This window comes from Chiloscyllium plagiosum, chromosome 26 (genome assembly GCF_004010195.1).
Source record: "Chiloscyllium plagiosum isolate BGI_BamShark_2017 chromosome 26, ASM401019v2, whole genome shotgun sequence".
In the NCBI taxonomy this organism is placed as follows: domain Eukaryota; kingdom Metazoa; phylum Chordata; class Chondrichthyes; order Orectolobiformes; family Hemiscylliidae; genus Chiloscyllium; species Chiloscyllium plagiosum.
Window position 1 is genome coordinate 784,075 of NC_057735.1, and position 20,721 is coordinate 804,795.

The 20,721-nt window shown below is 42.3% G+C and overlaps 1 protein-coding gene and 1 long non-coding RNA gene across 4 annotated transcripts in view; one reads left to right on the plus strand and one right to left on the minus strand.

The window, feature by feature from the left end:
* Window positions 1-20,721, plus strand: part of foxp4 (forkhead box P4) — a 296,712-nt gene that overhangs the window by 28,460 nt on the left and 247,531 nt on the right. The window lies entirely within an intron of this gene.
* Window positions 10,122-20,721, minus strand: part of LOC122563013 — a 26,972-nt gene continuing 16,372 nt past the window's right edge. The window contains exon 3 of the long non-coding RNA XR_006315469.1: window positions 10,122-10,159. This is a non-coding gene — a long non-coding RNA (uncharacterized LOC122563013). The remainder of the gene's footprint in view (window positions 10,160-20,721) is intronic.

Below are 20,721 nucleotides of genomic sequence, written 5' to 3' on the forward strand. Positions count from 1 at the left end.
TCTATCTACGTCAGCAATTTTCTTCGAATACCATGGGCTTTTTTTCAGTAACTTTCTGTGGTACACCTTGTCAAAGCCTTCCAGAACTTCAAAGAGACCATGTCCACTGTTTCTCCTGTGTCTAATCTGCTCATTAACTCCTCAAAGAATTCAAACAGATTTGTCAGGCATGGCCTCCCCTTGACAAAGCCATGCTGACTCAGTCCTATTTTGCTATGTGTTTACAAGTACTCTGCAATCTCATCCTTAATAATTAATTCTTACCAATGACCGAGGTCAGGCTGACTGGCCTATAGTTTCCTGTCTTCTGCCTCCCTCCCTTATTAAACAGGTCTGTTACATTAGCCACTTTCCAATTCTCTGAGACCCTCCCTGGTTCCAGTGATTCCTGAAAGATCACCATCAATGCCTTTATAATCCCCTTAGCTACCTCCTTCAGAATTATGGGGTGTAGTCTATCTGGTCCAGGTAATTTATCCAACTTTAGACATTTCAGCTTCCCCAGCACCTTCTCCTTGGTGCTGGCCACTACATTAATCTCTGCCCCCAACTCTCTTGAAGTTCTGGTAGCTGCTGTCATTTTCCACTGTTAAAACTGAACCAAAGTACCTACTCAGTTCCTCTGTCATGTCTTTGTTCCCCATGACTATTTCTCCAGACTCATTTTCCAGTGCTCCAGTGTCCACTCTTGCCTTTTAGATTTTTTTTTATTTCAAAAATATACTTTATTCATAAAATACTTTGATGATCTGTACAACTGGACATGCCATACATATGTAAACATTCCATTTGTTTGCATACCGAAAACAGAGTAATCGTTCCTATTTACAGGTCGGTACGATTACATTTTTAGCTGAGCCGTCAGCAGAGCCCAAACCGAGTTGATGATCCTCCAGGCACAGTTGATGTTCGTCTCGGTGTGCGTCCCGGGGAACAGGCCGTAGACCACGGAGTCCCGTGTCACGGCACTGCTCGGGACGAACCTCGACAAACACCACTGCATTCCTCTCCAGACTTCTTCTGCGTAGGCACATTCCAGAAGGAGGTGTGTGACAGTCTTGCCTTTTAGATATCAAAAAAAATCTCTTGCAAACTCCTTTTATATTACTAACTAGCTTACTCTCATATTTCAGCTTCTCCCACCTTCAACCCTTTTTAGTTATCCTCTGCTGATTTTTAAATGCTTCCTAATCCTCTGGCTTCCCACTAATCTTCACTATATTGTATGCTTTAACCAACATCATTAAATCTGGTGCTATGTGAGGAAGCTTCCTGTGCACAAATTGACTGCTGAGTTTATTATGCGACTTTAGAGCATAATACTCTAAAGAACTTTAGAGTACTGCAAGTTGGTGGAAGTGCCTGTCTTTCTGTCTTATCAGTGTTGTCATGCCTGTCCCTATTGTCCCAATTGTAGCCTTTCCTGGTTTTCAGCGACTGTTACCCCATGTGCCACATCCTCAATTTGCCAGTGTGCCACTTCCATGTGGATTTATTTTCTTTATGTATCATTCGGGTGACTGTCTGTGTGGAGTTTGCACATTCTCCCCGTGTCTGCGTGGGTTTCCTCCGGGTGCTCCAGTTTCCTCCCACAGTCCAAAGATGTGCCAGTCAGGTGAATTGGCCATGCTAAATTGCCCATAGTGTTAGGTGCATTAGTCAGAGGGAAATGGTTCTGGGCGGGTTACTCTTCGGAAGGTCGGTATGGACTGGTTGGGCCGAAGGGCCTGTTTCCACACTGTAAGTAATCTAAGTAAATCTAAGAGACTGCCGAGGTATAACATTTGGGCTCAAAGTCAGTAACACATTTCTCTGGGTTACTGAGTGGGTACGACCAAACTGTGTGGCTTAGACAGTCTGACAGAGGAGCAAATCTGGTGCTTATTATTGGATGAACAATTAAGTCAGTTCTCATTTTAATTTCCTCCTTTAGATTTCACTGTTGGTTTGTTTCGGTTAATGTGATAATTTGGTTAACAGATTTAGTACAGTCACTTATTGAATAGATGTCTATTGAAAGGGGAAGCCTCAGGCACTGCAGTTGAACTCTGAACAGAATGAACCACAAGGAGTGATGATAGAAAATGTGGAAATAAACAGCAGACTACTTGTGGCTGGAACAAGAGGAGGTACCTGACAATTTCGAGGGTTTCACGCTATGGGAAACTGCGATGGAGCTGACAGTATTCAAGGAAGCGCAGGTCAGCTCTCCCAGAACCTGCTATGGGTTTTGTAAAGAATGACATGCAGTTATATAGAACGAACACAAGAAATGCTGGAAAAACTCAGCAGATCTGAGCAGCACCTGTGGGGAGAGAAATTCAATGTTTTGAATCCAATATGACTCAACTCTGAAGCAGAGCCACACTGGACTCAAAATATTCACTGTGTTTGTCTCTCCACAAATGTTGTTAGATCTGCTGAGTTTCTCCAAAACTTTCTGTTTTAGTTTCAGATTTCCAGCATCCACGGTAGTTTGCTTGTATTTGAGAGTATTTATATTGTGCTTTTCATGACCATTGGATATCTCAAAGTACTCAGAGCGAATGAAATGCTCCCAAAGTGCAGTAGTTGTTATAATGTGCACAGCAAGCTCCCACATGTAAATGAGCAGATGACCTGTTTTTGTGGTGTTGGTTGAAGGGAAACTATTGGTCAGGACACTGGGGAAGTGCCCTGCACTTCTTTAAAATAAGTGATTGATTTATTAAAGGAACAGACACTTCAACCTAACAGCTTTTTCCTTTTCTTAACATTTCTTAAGTAGTCTGTTGGTTGAGTCTTCATACTTAGCCAGATGTACAGACTCTAATTTATAGGGTGTTTGTGTAATTGAGGGTAACATCATAAAATCACATAAGACAGCAGAACTAAATTCTAACATAATCAAGTAATTCTTGGAGACATTGTTTTTATATATTCCAGTGCAATAATTGGAAAAAAAAGAGAGAAGCATACATTATTATTGTTCCTTGTTCTCTGGCTCTCCCTTCCTCACGTTTATCGAGTCATAGAAATGTACAGCATGGTCCAACTAGTCCTTGATGACCACCTATCCTAACCGAATCTACTCCCATTTGCCAGCACTTGGCCCATATCCCTCTAAACCCTTCCTATTCATATACCCATCCAGATGCCTTTTAAATATTATATTTATACCAGCCTCCACCAACTTCCTCTGGCAGCTCATTCCATACATGCACCACCCTCTTCATGAAAAAGTTGCCTCTTAGGTACCTTTTGTATCTTTCCCCTCTCACCGTAAACCTATGCCCTCTAGTTCTGCACTCCCCTACCCCAGGGAAAAGACCTTGTCTATTTGTCCTATCCATGCCTCTTGATTTTATAAACCTCTATAAGGTCAACCTCAGCCTCCAATTCTCCAGGGAAAACAGCCTTTCAACCCATTAAAACTGGCACCAGTCAAAAACAAGCACTCCCCTATTCTCATCCCACCTTCCAGCATTTGGCCCATAGCCAAATCTGCCTTGGGAAATTGATCATACATTAACCTCTGGGAGGGTGAGTGGCCTGACCAACTACAAGGGAGCCAAGATCATCTCAGTGCCTCAGATCCTTTTGCCTGAGCAGGGATCTCAGTTCAGCAGCACCAAATCTGCCTCTGGGATCAGTAGGATTCCCACCGCTGATCACCAAGCAGATGCCCCTAAACTGAGCCTGTGTGGGCACTGGTGATGGGAAAGTTGCAACAATTTGCCACGTCTCCTACCAGGACACAAACTGGACCAGGAACTGAAATGTGTTCCCTAAGTGAGAGCCAGCAGCTGCTACATCTAACTCACCATACACCAGTGGGCCTCCTGGGCAGTATAACTCTGATCCATTTTGGGCAGTTCTTTATTTTAAATGGAACTATTAAAGGAATGTGGAGTATTTTTTTTCTTTTAAAATAAGCAAATAACAAATCATTTGATTCCATTGAGAAGTATGACAGGTGACCTTTTGATGGATGATTCAGAATTATGTAAGACATCAAATATCCCAAGTAGTGAAGAGACAGCGAGTGTAGTTGGATCTACAGTCAGGTCAGATAAACATTCTGTGTGTGTACATGTACATTATTAAACAGCCTCTGTCAAACACAGTTTATATTAACCAGCTTGTTAGGATGTCTTGTGTGCTTAGATATCTGGCTTTATACTACAACTGAGGGCAGTGCACAGAGAAATCCAAGAACTGATTGAGACTCACAACAAAAGCACCTACCAGCAGTTCATCCTTTGAAGAGGCTGCTGTCAGATTTGATTTTTCTTGTGTATTTTTGCTTACTCCTGCCTCTGGAGCAGCCCATTGTTGTCCTGCCATTATGTTTTAACTAAAGGTATTTCCAGTTGTCAGGGACATTAACAGTGTCTGCCTCCCCCACTGCAGCCAGTCTCCTAATTTCATAGTGGCTGTGGGACAGAGTTAGACTCAAACAACAGCTAGCTCCTGATGTTCGCAATTAGAAGTATCCCAGGTGTTTTCCACAGAGGATGATGGGGAAATAATGGACACCGAATGATGGAGCAAATAGGGAGGGAGAGAGAAAAATCTCCATCTTAGAGGTACATCTAATTAGTATTGTAATAAAGTGACTGAGAGGGGACTTCCAAAGCTTAAGGCCAAGGATCTGAAGAGACAATGACATTAGTTAATGAAGGGAGTGTTAGTGATATCAGGTGGCTTAGGTGAAGCACAGGAGAAGGGTCTCTACAACACTTAAGATGAAAAGTAACAGGGAGTTAGAGATAGGGCAAAGGGGCCATTGCAATGAAGAGGATGACAGAATTAGGGAGAAAGGTCGAGTTTTGTGGAGTTGGGATGGAATGTCAGTCAGAAAAGGCTGAACAGGTTGTTAAACGAAAGCTGGTGCAAGTTCAGATGCAACATTTGGACTTTTGGATGGGCTTAATTTTACAAACAATGTAGTCTGGCCAGGAGAGCCTTGAAATATCGAATCCAGTGGTGATAAAGTGCTTGGATGGAAGTGGGTTGGGCAATGGCTGAGTTGGGATATGTTATGGTCATGGAGGTAATCGGTGCTGGTGATGGAGAGAAAGAACATAAAGAATAATTTTGCCTTCTTAAAGGTGACTAGGCCATCTGACATTGGAAAACTTCAAACTGAATTCCAAGTCTGTCCTCATCTGATGTCCAGGCGAGTACAGTCAGGGTCTTGATTAATCTATTCCTGGCACAGGGTCCCATAATGGAAAATCAGAGCCAACAGCAGTTCACTCTGTGCAGTCCAACAAGAAAGAACTTGCCAGGATAAAAAAAGGCTGTCTTGTCCTCAGACTATCCTAATGTGCTTCACAGTTAATGAATTAGTTTTGAAATGAAGCCAATTTGCAGGCAGCATTGTCCCACCAGTAACAAATGAGTTTCATGACTGTATAATCTTTTTTAGTGAGGTTGGTTGAGAGATAAATATTGGCTAGGACACTGGAGAGAATTCCCCTTCAAAGAGAACCATGGGATCTTTAACCTCGTCTAACAAGCAGTTCAGTTTAAAAACTCATTGAACTGGAGACAACTCTGCCCCAGAGTGGAATGGTAGCTGATGCTCAAGGATGGAGTGAGATTTGAATCTGACTGAGGTCGCTGTGTGACTCTCTCTGTGGCAGCTACAACATGGGGTTACATGGTAATGAATCATTCAGTATCACAATCAGCAAGAACATCACCCACCCTCCCTCAGAAAAACATCCAACGCTGAGAATTTAACACTAAGAATTTAATACATTTATCAAATTCTACCCCATGGGCTGCAGAACTTGGAAAGTTCAAAAGAGGAGAAAAAAAGCAGCAAAAACCTAACAAAATGATCAAAAATAATAAAATAAACTTTTACATGAGAAGACATTCAGTATTGTAATGCACCCCAGCTGAGCCAAGTCCTAGAATGGCTGCATTCTGCTTTGAAGTGAATCATGTCTTGCAGAGATTCTTAACATTCTGCCTGGGGTTACTCGCAAATCCCTGAACACTATTCAATATTTTCTTTACAGACTAGGTGTCAGAAAACAAAGCATTCTTCCTTTTATTCCCCCTCCAACAATCTTTGCTTAGCTTCTGCAAATCTTTATAAATCTCAGTCAACTTTGTATTTTTAAAAATAGGAGAGGGGGACAGAGGGTGTGGGCTGTTTAGCCAAGAACAGATGAACGAAGCCATGATGCTGCAAAAGTTTATTGCTGTGAGGAGAAGGGTAGTGGCAGTGACCTCCTGAGGAATGTGACATGTCGGCCTCTCCCCTCCTCTTCAGTCAGCCACCCCCACAACCTTACCCCTCCTCCCTCCGCGATAGTTATCAGTCTTCAACCAGTTGTACACATGAGTTTAACTGACTGTGATAAATGAGGTGTCTGGGGACTGTTGGCAGAATCTGGAGAGGAGAGAAATCAGAGAAGGACAGAATGTCTGAGAGAAAGTGTGTTTTTTTGCAATTAATTAATGGCCCCTTTATAGTGCTGCTCAGGAATATCCTCACACGACTAGAACCATGAGTTTACATCAATATGAATTGAAATGTAAACCATACACAAAGTCTTCTCACAAGCTTCTTGCAGTGATCCCAAATCATTTCAAATACAATCACCTGCCTTGACATACAGGGCTATTATGATGTAGGAAATGCAATAAGATAATTTTGCTCATAGCATGATCCTCCATATCGGTGGGTGATAAATGATTGGTTAATCTTCTTATGGTGGCATTGATTAAGCAATTGGAGGAAGGAGTAACACAGCGGAAGAACCATTCTTCTAATCATACCTCAGGATCTTAAACAATGGTCTGAGTGAACAAATGGGATTTCAGCTTATCACCTTGTCTGGTTGACATCACAGGGTCTCTCTCAATGTTATCTCATGGTGTTTCACCAGGTGATATATTCCAGTCTTGGACTGTGGCCTAGCACAGCAAATCAGAGTTAAGAATATTACTAAACAACAAATTGAGACAGAAACACTTTGCAATCTTGTGTATGTACAGTTATTGGAATCTGTTTGAGAGTTTACCTTCAACTGACTGACATTTTGTGATGGGAAGGAAGGAGAGTCCATTAAAAGTAACGTGCTGATTTTAACAGGCACTGGGGTTGGGTGGGACCAGGAGGAGTCTAGTCACCATCAGCTGGAGTCAGAGGAGAATTGTTGGAGGTGCTGCATTTTGATGAACACCTTCAGGTGAGGTTCTGTCTGCCTTCTCCTTTAGTGTCAAAGGATTCATGGGTTATTTGAAAAATCTCAGCAATTTCTCCCATGTTGTTCTGGCTAATATCCTTCAACAAACCTCCAAAAGAAAATCCAAAACAAAATACTGTGGAGATTGAAAATCTGAAATAAAAACTGAAAACATTTGATACACTTAGCAGTTCAGGGAGCATCAACGTGGAAAAGGGAGACAGGGCCTTGGTTTCTTGGTTTAAAGTCAGCACCTCTGATAGTGCAGAACTCTCTCAGTCTTGGGATTCTTCTTAGGTTAGGCCCTTAAGTCTTCACCCACAAGCTTCAGTGTCTCGGAAGTGAGAATGTAACCCATTGACCCACAGCTGACAGCCTTCTGTGTGTAGCAATTCAAATGTCTTTCATATTCCACTCTCCTTTTCAGGGGGATGAGGAGCTGAGGAAATCCTTCAGGCCTATTTTTTCAGCAATGTCGTCTTCCCTGCAGCTGCCTCTCTGAACAAGCTTCCAACAACAGCAAGAGACTGGTGTCGTCTAATCGGAGATTAGGCCTGTGTTCAAACCAAACACCGATTCCCCCCAAGCACACACTCCCCCCCCCTCTCCTTTTACAAGCAGCAATTGTTGTAAAAGGCTGGAGCAGACAGCTCTGACAGAGTCTGTGTCCAACTCTGTGGCCCCCTAACCAAAGGAAAACAAATGCCAAGAAATAATTGTCTTCAGCTACGGTTTAACAAGGGTCACAGTGAGGGAAAGGTCAAGCAGAGTGCCAAGGGTTGCCTAGCATCCAGAGCTGTCACTGTGGAAATAACTCCAAGGCAGCTAGTGCTATTTACATTGTCTGATGTGTTTTTGAAGAGAGATGGTCTGCTGAATGGCTCTTCTGTAAGTTCCAGGACTTGAAAGCTTTTTATTTATTTTGCTGCTATTGAATGTCTGGCTCAGCTCTGGTGTCCTTCTGTGAAGTCAGTGTTGTGTTTCACTGTCACAATGAACTCAACTCAGAGTGAGTACTTTAAACCAGTGGCGGATGTCCTCAGCACCATCTCAGAATCCTTCACCGATCACTGTGCACACGGTGCCAGCGACAGTGATGATCAGCCACTTCTGACCGGTACTCACTTATTATAACTTGAGCGTATCCTTTTGAAGGCATTGAATAGGTAATGACTCAGCTATGGTGCCTTCCGTAGTTGAGAAGCCTGCTCACTAGTTGTGTGCAAAAGGAATGACCAGCAATCAGCATGGTTCCATTGAGTTTGATTTCAACGTAAATCAATTGTCCCTGGAACATATCATAACCTGTATTCAGAGTCTAATATGCATTCACAGAACACCATGAACATGGCAGGACATTACAGGAGGCTACAGAGCAGTACCATCAAACAAGATTCAGGGAGAGCTTACCAATTGGATGCAAAATTGGCTTGATGGTAGGAGGCAGAAGGTGGTGGTAGATCATTGTTTTTCGGACTGGTGGCCTGTGACCAGCGGTGTCCACAGGGATCAGTATTGGGTCCATTTCTGTTTGTCATTTATATAAACAATCTCGAGAATTTAGGAGGCATGGTTCGTAAGTTTGTGGATGGCACCAAAATTGACAGTGAAGAAGGTTACCAAGACTACAAAGAGATCTTGATCAGTTGGGCCAAAGAGTGAACAGATAATGTTTAATTCGGATAAATGCGAGGTATTGCATTTTAGTAAAACAAACAAGGCAGGACTTGCACAATTTTTGATAGGGCCCAAATGTTGTCGAACAGAGAAATCTCGGGATTCAGGTACATAATTCTTTGAAATTTGTCACAGGCAGTTATGAGTGGTTAAGGAGGTGTTTAGCATGCTTGCTTTCATTGCTCAGTCCTTTGAGTATAGGAGTTGGGACGTCATGTTGCGGTTGCACAAAACATTGGTGAGGCCTCTTGTAGAATATTGTATCCAGTTCTGGTCACCCTGCTATAAGAAGGATAATATTAAATTGGAGAGGGATCAGAAAAGATTTACCAGGATGTTGCTGGGAATAGAGTGTTTGAGTTACAAGGAGAGGCTTGCTAGGCTGGGATTTGTTTCACTGGCGCGTAGGAGGTCGAGGGGTGACTTTATAGATGTTTATAAAATCATGAGGGGCATAGATAAGGTGAATAGTAAGGGTCTTTTCCCTAGGATGGGGAGTTCAAAATGAGGGGGCATATTTTTTAAGCTGAGAGGAAAAATTTTTAAAAAGGAGATCAGGGGCAACATTTTTACACAGAGTGGTTCGTTTGTGGAATGAACTGACAGAGGAAGTGATGGATGCAGGTACAGTTACAATCTTTAAAAGACATTTGGTTAAGTTCATGAATAAGAAAGGTTTGGAGGGATGTGAGACAAACGCAGGCAGCTGGGACTAGGTTAGTTTGGGAACATGGTCAGCATGGACCCGTTTGACTGGTTTCCATGTTGTGTGACTCTATGACACAATACAATTCAATGCTAAATCAGATAAGGAGATGTTGGTTCAGATGACCGAAACTCTGGACACCTGATTTAAGCAGTTGCTTAAAGGATGAGAAAGAGAGCTGGAGCGTTTGGGAGCAGGAATTCCTCAGCTTATGCTCCACTCAGCTGCTGGTTTCCAAACCTGGACTGTTGAGAATAGGGCGTGTCAGTGGTGAGAATGGTGAGATCTCAGAGGGCTGTGGGATTTGTGGAGTTTACAGAGATGGATTGGGGTCATGGAGGGATTTGAAAGCAAGAAAACGAATGTAAGATTCATTTAAAAAAGACATTGCTGGGGTGGGAGCCAGTGTGGGCCATTGAGCACAACTGGGTGATACAAGTGAATGGTACCTGGAGTGTTTTAGCGTGTAATTCCCATGCATGTTCTCATGTGTGCCGTGTACCATTTGGTGTGCTACTCCTGGAGTGTTCTCCGTGTGTAACGCTCACCTGCATTTCTCCAGAATTTGCTGTGTCTCAGTCAATCTCTGAAATACAATAAGGATCAGATTAAAGAAAGCAAATTTGTGCGTGATTATATTCCAAATATCTTACTTTGAGGAAAACTTTAACTATGCAATAAATGAATAACAGATTGTCAGATCAGATGGATTATCATTTGACGTAGTGAAACGTGTGAGTTGACATTGGCCTGTAGTTTGGTTTAAACTCTCTCGAATCCCAAAGGCAGGTATCTGTTTCTGAAGTATGGACAATTCAGGGCTGGAAGGTGGTAGTGAGAGATGACACTAGGTCAAACATATTATCATTGGAGCAAACTAAGACAAAATAACCCAGCTGGAACCACTGAGCCATTTCAATCCCTGTGTGAGGAGAGTATTTTGAAGCAATGTAAAGTAAGATTTGAAAGGATTGATCGAGGATGTAAAGAAGAGGGAGCTGGCTCTGCAGAAGGGGATAGGACAGCAAATTAGAATCTGTTTGTGAATATGTGTTAAATATCAGAAGCTGGGAAGAATGATTTGATTTGATTTGATTTATTATTGTCACATAAGAACAAAGAACAAAGAAAATTTACAGTCCAGGAGCAGGCCCTTCAGCCCTCCAAGCCTGAGCTGATCCAAATGTACTCTCTAAACCTGTCGGTCAGTTCCTGAGCATCTGCATCCCTCTACTCCCCACCTATTTATCCAGACACATCTTAAATGAATCTACCTTGCCTGCCTCTACCACCTCTGCTGGCAATGCGTTCCAAATGCCCACCACCCTCTGTGTGAAGTACTTGTACCAAGATACAGTGAAAAGTATTGTTTTGTGTGTTATCCAGACAAATCATTCCTTACTTAAGTACATCAGGGTAATAGAATGGAATGCAGAATATAGTGTTACAGTGACAGAGAAGGTGCAAAGAAAGATTTGATTAGATTCCCAACAGTGTGGAAACAGGTCCATCGGCCCAACGATCCACACCTCTAATGTATGAGAGGTCTGTCCATAAGTCTGATAACAGCAGGGAAGAAGCTGTTCTTGAATCTGTTGGTATGTGTTTTCAAAATTTTGTATCTTCTGCTCAATGGAAGAAGTGGAAGAGAGAATAACTGAGTTGGACTGTTAAAGACAGGAGGTAAGAGAACTTCATTGAACAGCTAATAGCTGAATTCTCTGGAATTTTGAGGGTTAAAGAGTGATTTGCTCAAATACTTCATGAGGAAAAGACAGGGAAGATATAGATAAACTATTTTGATTTGTTAGCAATTCTAGACCTTGAGACATAGTCTGAGATTTAGGGGCCAGCCATTCAGGAGAGATGTTAGGAAGCACTTGGACACACAAAGGCTGGGAGAGATTTGGAAATCTCTTCCACAAACAACAGCAGATGCTGGGTGAATTGTTAATTTCAAATCTAAGGTAGCTAAAGTTTTGTTGAATAAAGGTAATAAGGCATATGGGCCAAAGGCAGATCTATGGAGTTAGGCCAGAGAACAGCCATGATCTCATTAAATGATGGAACAAGCTTAAGGGGCTGAATGGCTTCCTCCTGTTCCTATGTTCCTGATGGAGTCGAGTTTTTAAAACCAAGGAACAGGAACCAAAATTACTTCAAAAAGCAGAAAAGGTCCATCCATAAAAAAATCTTTCTGACAAAAAGACTAGATCAATGCACTCAGGAACTAAAAGCTAATAATTGGCCAGGTTTCATCTGAAGGGCTTCGGGGAAGTGGCTGCTGAGATGATGGATGCATTGGTTTTAATTTTTGAAAAATCCCTAGATTCTGGAAAGCTCCAACAAGTTGGAAAATTATGAATGTGACTCCTTTTTCAGGAAAAGAGGGAGATGGAAACTAGGAAGCTGTAGACTGGTTAGTCTAACATCTATCTGAGGGAAAGAGCTGGACTATTTCATGAAGGAGGATACAATAGGGTACTTTGAAACTCTCCATGCCATCAGGCAGAATCTACAGAGCTTTATTGAAAGCAAAATCATATTTGACTAATTTCTTGCAGTGCTTTTAGGAAGTTAAAGCAATGTAGCTAAAGAGGAACCTGTTGATGTGCTGAACTTAGCTTTCCAAAATATACTTTAATAAAATACCCTTTGAATGATTGCATGGGAATTAATAGATTTTCCAAATAAAAAAAGAATAATAAAAACAACCAAAATAAGAGCTCATGGTGTCCAGGGTAATATAATTATGTAGATAGAGAATTAGTTAGCTAACAGGAAGTAGAAAATAAGTATCAATGGATCATTTTCTGATTGGCTGGGTGTATTGAGTGGTGTACTACAGGGATCAGTACTGGGGCTACGACATTTTATAAATTCTACCAATGACTTGGAGGAATGGACTGAAGATATATAGGAAAATAAGTTTCAAAGAAGGCATATGGGTCTATAGCAAGATACACATGGATTGAATGAGATGGTATAAACTTGGCAGATGGAGTATAATACAGGAAAGTGAGAATGTGTCCACTTTTGCAGGAAGAGTAGAGAAGCAGCAGGTTATTAAATGGAGGAAGTTTGCAGAATTCTAACCATGATGTGGAGGTGCCGGCATTGGACTGGGCTGGACAAGTTCAGACATCAGACAACACCAGGCTATAGTCCAACAGATTTATTTGAAATCACCAGCTTTCGGAGCACTGTTTCTTCATCAGGTGACTCTATCTAGTGAAGGGGCAGTGCTCTGAAAGCTTGTGATTTCAAATAAACCTATTGGACTATAACCTGGTGTCATCTGACTTCTGGCAGAATTCTAAATTATACAGGGATCTGAGGGTCCTGGTATATAGTGTCGTAGGGTTATACAGCACAGAAACAGACCCTTTGACCCAACCAGTGCATGCTGAACATAATCGAAACTAAACTAGCCCCACCTGCCTTCTCCTGGACTATATCCCTCCAAACCTTTTCTATTTATGTATCTATCCTACCATCTTTGAAATGTACCCATACCCACCACTTCCTCAGGACATTCATTCCACATGTAAACCACCCTCTGTGTAAAAAAATTTGTCTTTTATGTCTTTTTAAATCTCTCTACTCTCACCTTGAATAAAGTTAGTCAGCAGGTACAGCAAGTAATTAGGAGAAAATGGAATGCAGTTATTTATTGCAAGGATAATGGAATATAAAACTAGGTAGGTGATGCTTCTGTTGTACAAAACGTTGGTGAGACCACATTGGGACCACTTCATACAAATGTGGTAGAAAGGCAACATTTACTGAATGATTCCTGGGATAGCTGGGGTTATCTTATGAGGAAAAGTTTCACCAGTTGGGTTTGAATCCATTGGAGTTTGGAAAGATGAGAGGTGGTTTATTGATCCATATAAGATCCTGAGAGAATCTGGCAGGGTGGATGCTGAGTGGATGTTTTCCCTTGCGGGATGGATGGGTACCGGGGCACAAGTTAAAAATAAAGGCTCTCCCTTTTAAGATAGAGGGAAGGAGAAATCTTTCAAACTCATTCACCTCAGGATCATCAGTTATTTAAGGACAGAAGTAAATGGATTCTCAATGATCAAGGCAATCGGAGAGTATGGGGTAAGCAGGAAAGTAGAGCAAAACTCCACAATCAGGTCAGCCATGTTCTTGTTGAAAGGTGGGGAGACTCAATGGGCCAAATGGTCTACTCCTGCTTCTCATTCATGTGTTCCCCTGAGTACCTCAACCACCTCTCCAGATTTGCAAACACTGATCTGTATCATCTGCCATCATCCAAAGCTCCATTTAAATTATGACATCAAACACTTCCAGGGCAGGGACTGCATGGGGTTAGATAGAGATTAAAATTCCCTATACACTGTCCCCATCTAACACTCCCAGGACAGGGACAGCACAGGGTTAGATACAGAGTAGAGCTCTCTCTACACTGTCCCCATCTAACACTCCCAGGGACAAGGACAGCACGGGGTTAGGTACAGACTAAACCTCCTATACACTGTCCCTATCTAACACTCCCAGGGACAGAGACAGCACGGGGTTAGATACAGAGTAAAGCTCCCTCTACACTGTCCCCATCTAACACTCCCAGGACAGGGACAGCACGGGGTTAGGTACAGACTAAAACTCCTATACACTGTCCCTATCTAACACTCCCAGGGACAGAGACAGCACGGGGTTAGATACAGAGTAAAGCTCTCTCTACACTGTCCCCATCTAACACTCCCAGAGACAGGGACAGCATAGGATTAGATACAGACTAAAGCTCTCTCTACGCTGTCCCCATCAAACTTTAGATACATGGGTTTAGTTACAGAGTAAAGCTCCCTCTGTACTGACCCTGTCATACATTCCCAGGACAGGGACAATACAGGGTTACATGCAGAGGTTAAACAATGCCTCTTAATTCCAAAACATGACTTTCTGAGACTCCTCTCCCTTTAGATGTGTTTCTTAATGCAACATGTTTAAAATCAATTTCTAGTTTGCAGTAAATTACCAAATTTTTCTCTATGATTAGAAACAGGTTAAATGCAGCTATTTTCACATTGAGCTATGAGCAGTTCATGAAGAGAGGCCGCTTTCATCCCACGGTCTGGTCTGGATTCAAACCCAAGTCCCTGAGGTAAAAGACCAGCTTTCCAACCCAGTGTGTACCACCCAATCCTTCTCTTCCCATTTCTTAGTTGCTGATGTGTACTTGAAGAACATCAAAGTGTCCTTAGGACCCAGTGCCAGTTGGCTTCTGAATTCAGTTTGACCAAAGTGAAGGATCCAAAGTACATAAACATTCAGCTTGAAGATGCAATCCCTCATATAGGAATTTGATTTACACCGAGCCCTGTGTGGGACTGTCTGTAATCTGGAGAAGAATGGAAGGATCAGGAAGGGGTTTGGAGAAAGAGGGGAGATAGGGATGTGCTTCTTGTCTAAATTCTTAGGAATAGCCGAGTATTCTAACCCAACCTCAGGGTCTAAGAGAGAGGGACATGTTTAAAACCTGTAGTTAGATGATTCAGGAATGTCAGAACACAAATAAAATTGGGGTTTTGGGAATTGATTGCGGAGAATTTTGTCCCGTTAATGATAGTGCCCTACATTTCCAGACAACAATCCAAAGAGGAGCAGTGAATGCCACCTTGCCAATGGTTTCTCTCTCTCTGTCTCCTCATATAAGATCATATTGAGGGTTTGTGTAAACAATAATGTCCACTCCTGGTGTGAGAGCCTACATTGTACAAACCTGGAATAACTGAGTGTGATCAGTCTCTACAGAGTCTGACAGAACAGGAGCTGGACTGAATGCTGGCTTTCCATGAGCTGGTTGCAGTGGACACTGAGATCCAAGAGAGATTTTTTTTCAGTTGGAGGAATATAGCAATATGGAACATGGAAGCAGATCCAGTCACAACATTTCAGAAATATCTCGATGAGCACCAAGTGTAGGCAAATGGGATGAGTTTATGTTGGTCAGCATAGACAAAGTGGGCAGAAGGGCCTGTTCCTATGCTGTTTGACTCTCTGTTATACTTGTTGGGAAGTGTGCAAGTGTAAGTTTGGAGAGGAGCTGGGTTAGGTTTGGCTGCAATATCCCTTGTTTGAGATCAATGAAATGTGACATTTAGTGGCACTAACAGTGTATGATAAACAGCTGTCTTCTGAATATGGATCTAGTTGTTTGTTTGTGAATTCTGAGGCTGGGAGGTAACTATGTTTAAAACACAAACACAGCTTTATGTTTGCAGGCTGCCCCCATATTATCTCCTGAGCCCATTACAAACCACAGGAGCTGTTCACTGAACTGCACAGCACATCCTGAGGAAGTGATGACTGAATTTCCCAGATAATGTATAGAAAGATCAACCACTGGTAACCGACACAAACAGTAGAATCAGTTTGAGGCCTCTTTAAGGTGGGGAATGTTGTGAGGCCACAGGGAAACAGCAGAGTTAGTCATGTGAAACAAGAGACATTGAGAATTCAGCCTTACAGTGTTTGTCAATTTGAAAATGTTCTATTTTCATCTTTGCCTATCTGACTTTTAAGTGTTGACTCATAAAGCTGTTTCCATGGTTGCCATTGTAGAGTAATTTTGCCGAGTGGCCAGATAGTGAGGGCAGGCTGGGAAATCGACTGCCATTGTATTAAAGCCAAATCTAATTGTGTCCTCACCTGACATTCACTGTGGGAGAGATGTTGGGGTCTTGTCACTAGATTAGCACCATCGGCTGAATACACTGTGAATATGGTTGCAAATCCCTCTGCCCGGGCAACTATGGAATTTAAAACCAAAAGAGAAAATGCTGGAAAATCTCAGCAGGTCTGGCAGCATCTGTAAGGAGAAAATAGAGCTGATGTTTCGAGTCTAACTGACCCTTTGTCAAAGCTTTGACAAAAGGTCAGTTAGACTCGAGACGTCAGCTCTTTTCTCTCCTTACAGATGATGCCAGATCTGTTGAGATTTTCCAGCATTTTCTCTTTTGATTTCAGATTCCAGCATCCGCAGTAGTTTGCTTTTAACTATGGAATTTAAATTGAATTAATAGATCTGAATTCAAAGCACATCTCAATATTGGTGACCATGAAATGAAAACAGAAAGTGTTGGAGAAACTCAGCAGGTCTGACCTTGTCTGTGGAGAAAGAAAGAGAGTTAACACTTAGAGTATTAGATTAGATTCCCTACAGTATGGAAACAGGCCCTTTGGCCCAACAAGTTCACACCAACCCTCTGGAGACCAATCCACCCAGACATACCTCCCTCTAATACACCTAACACTATGGGCAATTTAACTTGGCCAATTTACCTGGCTTGCATATCTTTGGACTGTGGGAGGAAACCCATGCAAACACAGGGAGAATGTACCCCCCCCCCCACCCCGCAACAATGGGATTGACATTCTGCTTCACAAATAGGCTTTTAAAAACTGAAAAGCTGCAGATGCTATAAATCAGAAACAAAAGCAGAAATTGTTGGAAAAGCACAGCAGGTCTGGCAGCATCTGTGGAGAGAAATCAGATAGGCTTTTAGTCCAAGAATAGTAGGGTTGTTGGAGGGAACTCTTTGGGATGGATTAATTCATCCAGTGTGTAAGATACTGTTTCCAGTCTTAATGATGGCCAAATGGCATCCCATCAATGCTAAAGGGTCTAATTGCTCAGCTTTTAAAGCTGGTCTTGTGGTGCACTGGTAGTCTCCCTGACTCTGGGCTAGAAGGCTAGAGTTCAAGTCCCACCTTGTCTTGGAGCTAAAACTGCCCTTTAGATCATGTATTGCTGCACGAGAACCAGGTTGTCTGAGGCTGGAATCAAACCCGGGTGCCTGGCACTGTGACGTAGCAGTGCTAACCACTGTGCCACCCCATGGTGGGAGTACAGTGTGAGTATGGTGACTCCAGAACCCCACACACAACACCATGGTTTGCTCCTTTGCAATAGTTGTGAAAATCTTTCAATTTGGGGCTAAGCAGCTAATGCTGGCCAATCCTCAGCCCATGAAAGAATAAATCAACAAAGAACTTGGACTTCAGGCAGAGATCCCTGGCTGGTGATTGGAGACAGGAATTTGGGATTTCCCCTTCCCTCCTTTCACCCTACAATGAAGCATAATAAGATTAACTAGCTTTGGCTGAACTGTGTACTGGATGGAAGGGAATCTAAGCAGATCTGGTGTAGTTGTTTGTGATGAGAAACAACTTTCTGTCAAGTCTTGATTGCACAAGGTGCGGTCACTCAGTAATACCAGAATTACACTGAATTCTAACTCTGCAGTTTTTAGTGAAAAACCCATCTGTTTAGTCCCATACACAACGGGACAGTGGAGGAAAACTGTTTGCTATCTTCGATTTATAGATCTCACCAAAATATTGGATGAAATCGTAAAGTTCTGTATTAAGACTTCTTGTACACATTCCGAAAATCCATCAAACCCAGGAAACCAACTCATCCAGACAGTGTTCTTGGGTGCTCCAGTCACATCCTGGTTCTCGTGCAGCAATGCATGGCCAAAAAGGCAGTTATAGCTCCAGAACAAGGTGGGACTTGAACTCTAGCCTTCTAGCCCAGAGTCAGGGAGGAGACTACCAGTGCACCACAAGACCAGCTTGTGATGAGCGTGTTCCTGCTGCTTTAGCTAATGCTTCACCCTCAGTCACCAGTGCCAATTATTCGGTCAGCCTGTGAGTTTTAGTAAATGCATAATACATTTTGACTGCAGGACAGCAATGACACCACTTCAAAAATAACATATTACTGTGAAATATTGAGGATGTGAAAGGTTCTATATAGATGCAACTTCCTTATTTCACCTTTTTCTAGTGTCACAGCATGTGAGCAGTCCCAGCTTCAATCTGTTATTGTGATTCTTAAAGTCTCCAATCACTCCTCACTGGTATGGGCTTTGGTAACTGTCTTGTATTTCATTCCCCTGCCTTGGTTACAAGCGTTCAAACCATTTAAGTTAAACAAGTTAGCACATGGTTACTGAGTGATTATTACCTCCAGAAGAGGCCATTCAACACTTCATGTTAGTTCTGTCATTCAATCAGGTTGTGACAGATCTATTCCTGAATCTCATTTGCCCTCCAAAATGGAAAAATACTCCATTAACCCTTTGTCTGCTGTCACTGACACTGACATTTCAGAATCAGTTTCTCTGTGAAATATTCTTGACCCATTATCCCAGGTTCCTGTGGCTTAACTGTGCTGCTGGTCAGTGGTGGGGCTTGCTTGGTAAACTGGGAAATTAGATGAAAGCTTTTGGCATCTTGCTGTGCCTCAGGTTCCTTCACCCAAGAAAAATGTTTAACTTTGTAGACAGCCATGTGATGTCTGCAAATATTAAGGAAATACTTTATTTATTTGGGAACACGTTCAGCTTCCAGAGAAAAATATTCTTCTTTCAAAAATCTCCATTGTTTTCTCTCTCACCATTCTTGAAGGCGCTTGGCTCCTGCTGGGTTGTAGCTCTCTGATTGCCTGCAGCCTTCTGATGCATCATTCACTTGGCCATTGGCAGACTATTCAACTATGGCAGGCCTCACACTTAAGCCAAATCCTGACCCTTCCCGTCACCCACATCTACCAGTGTGTGATGAAGCAGGAAATAGATGGCCACTGGTAGGTTTTGACATGGTAAATGATGACAGCCAGAATGTTAATTATGTAGGAGCAAGAGGAGGCCATTTCAGGAAGCTCAACTAATTCAATACGGCACGGTGATGGAATCCATTTGATTTGATCGACTTGAGTGGCCTTGGTACACAGGTCCTTCCCAAAAAGGATCTATGCACCTCAGCTTCGAGATCTGTCATGGCAGAAGCCCTTTCTAAGTTTCCACTGGCCTCTGTGTGATTCTTGGCAATGCTCCCTGATGGTCTGGCTTGAATTTGACGATTCTGAAACCTTGTCCTGGACCCTTCCCATAGAGGTCCATCATGAACGCCGCCAACAGAGCAAACAGTTTCCCTCTATCGATCCTATCGAATCCTTTAATTATCTCAAATAGATTACCACTGAATCTTCGAAACTCAAGAGAATGAAACCTGGAGTTTGCAACCTGTCTTCATAAATTAATTTGAATATTCATCAGGTCATAAGAGATAGGAACAGGAGTCAGCTGTTTGACCTTTTGAGTCAACTCTACTATTTAGTAGGATTATGCTAATCTGACACTCCTTACAACCATTTTATTTTTCTGGTGAGTCCCTGCTTCAGGTTATCCAAGACCAGTATATCCTTATACTGTATAAACTACAATCTCCAGTTTTGTTCTGTGTCCCACAGTCTGTTGGTTACTGATAGAAACTCCCTGAAAAGAGTTCAAGCTGTGTCAGCTGTAACTTGTAGGGGGCCTGTGTCAGCTGTAAATTGTAGGGGGCCTGTTAGCTTGATAGGAAAAGAGAGTGGTGTGAAATGTTGCCAGTCTGAGTTCAGTCCCTTCATTGGCAGAGCTATTTCTTAGCACCTACCACCACAGCATGCGAAATAGTGATACCATGGTATAATCTACAAGTAGTGCCCCTCAGTAGCCTGCAGTAGCCTGTCAGGCATCTATTGCCAATGACAACCACCCACACTTCCTGGAATCTCCTTGGCTCTGGGCTCACGCGAAAGAGTGAGTGGGAACAGCAGCAAGCAACTTCACTTCCTCCCTCCCTTCACACCAACCAACTCCTTTAATGGAATTCTGGATATAGAATGTGTTGACCGTCAAAGTCATTTACAGATGGACGTAACAGGATTAGTTGATCTGTTAACTTTTGAATGGACAATAGAACCATGGTCAGCTGTTCTCACGTTGGTTTCTATGGCTCACAGATGTCTTTAGAACATTCCAACTAAGATGGCTGAGCACATTCAATGAGGCCGAAGGTATTGCACAAAGTATAACATGTGTTCTATGTTTTTTTATGGGTTCATATGGGTTTATATAGGGTCACATGGATTTTTATGTATTTATATGAGTTTCTATGGGTTTATATGGATTTATATGAATTGCTATGGATTCTTTGAGGTTTGTATAGGGTTTTATGGGTTTCTATGGATTTTGTGGAGTTATATTTTAGGTTTTTATTGGTTTATATCAAGTTTACATTGAGTTTATAAATTTTTGTGAGTTTATTTCAGTTTTAATGGGGGTTATA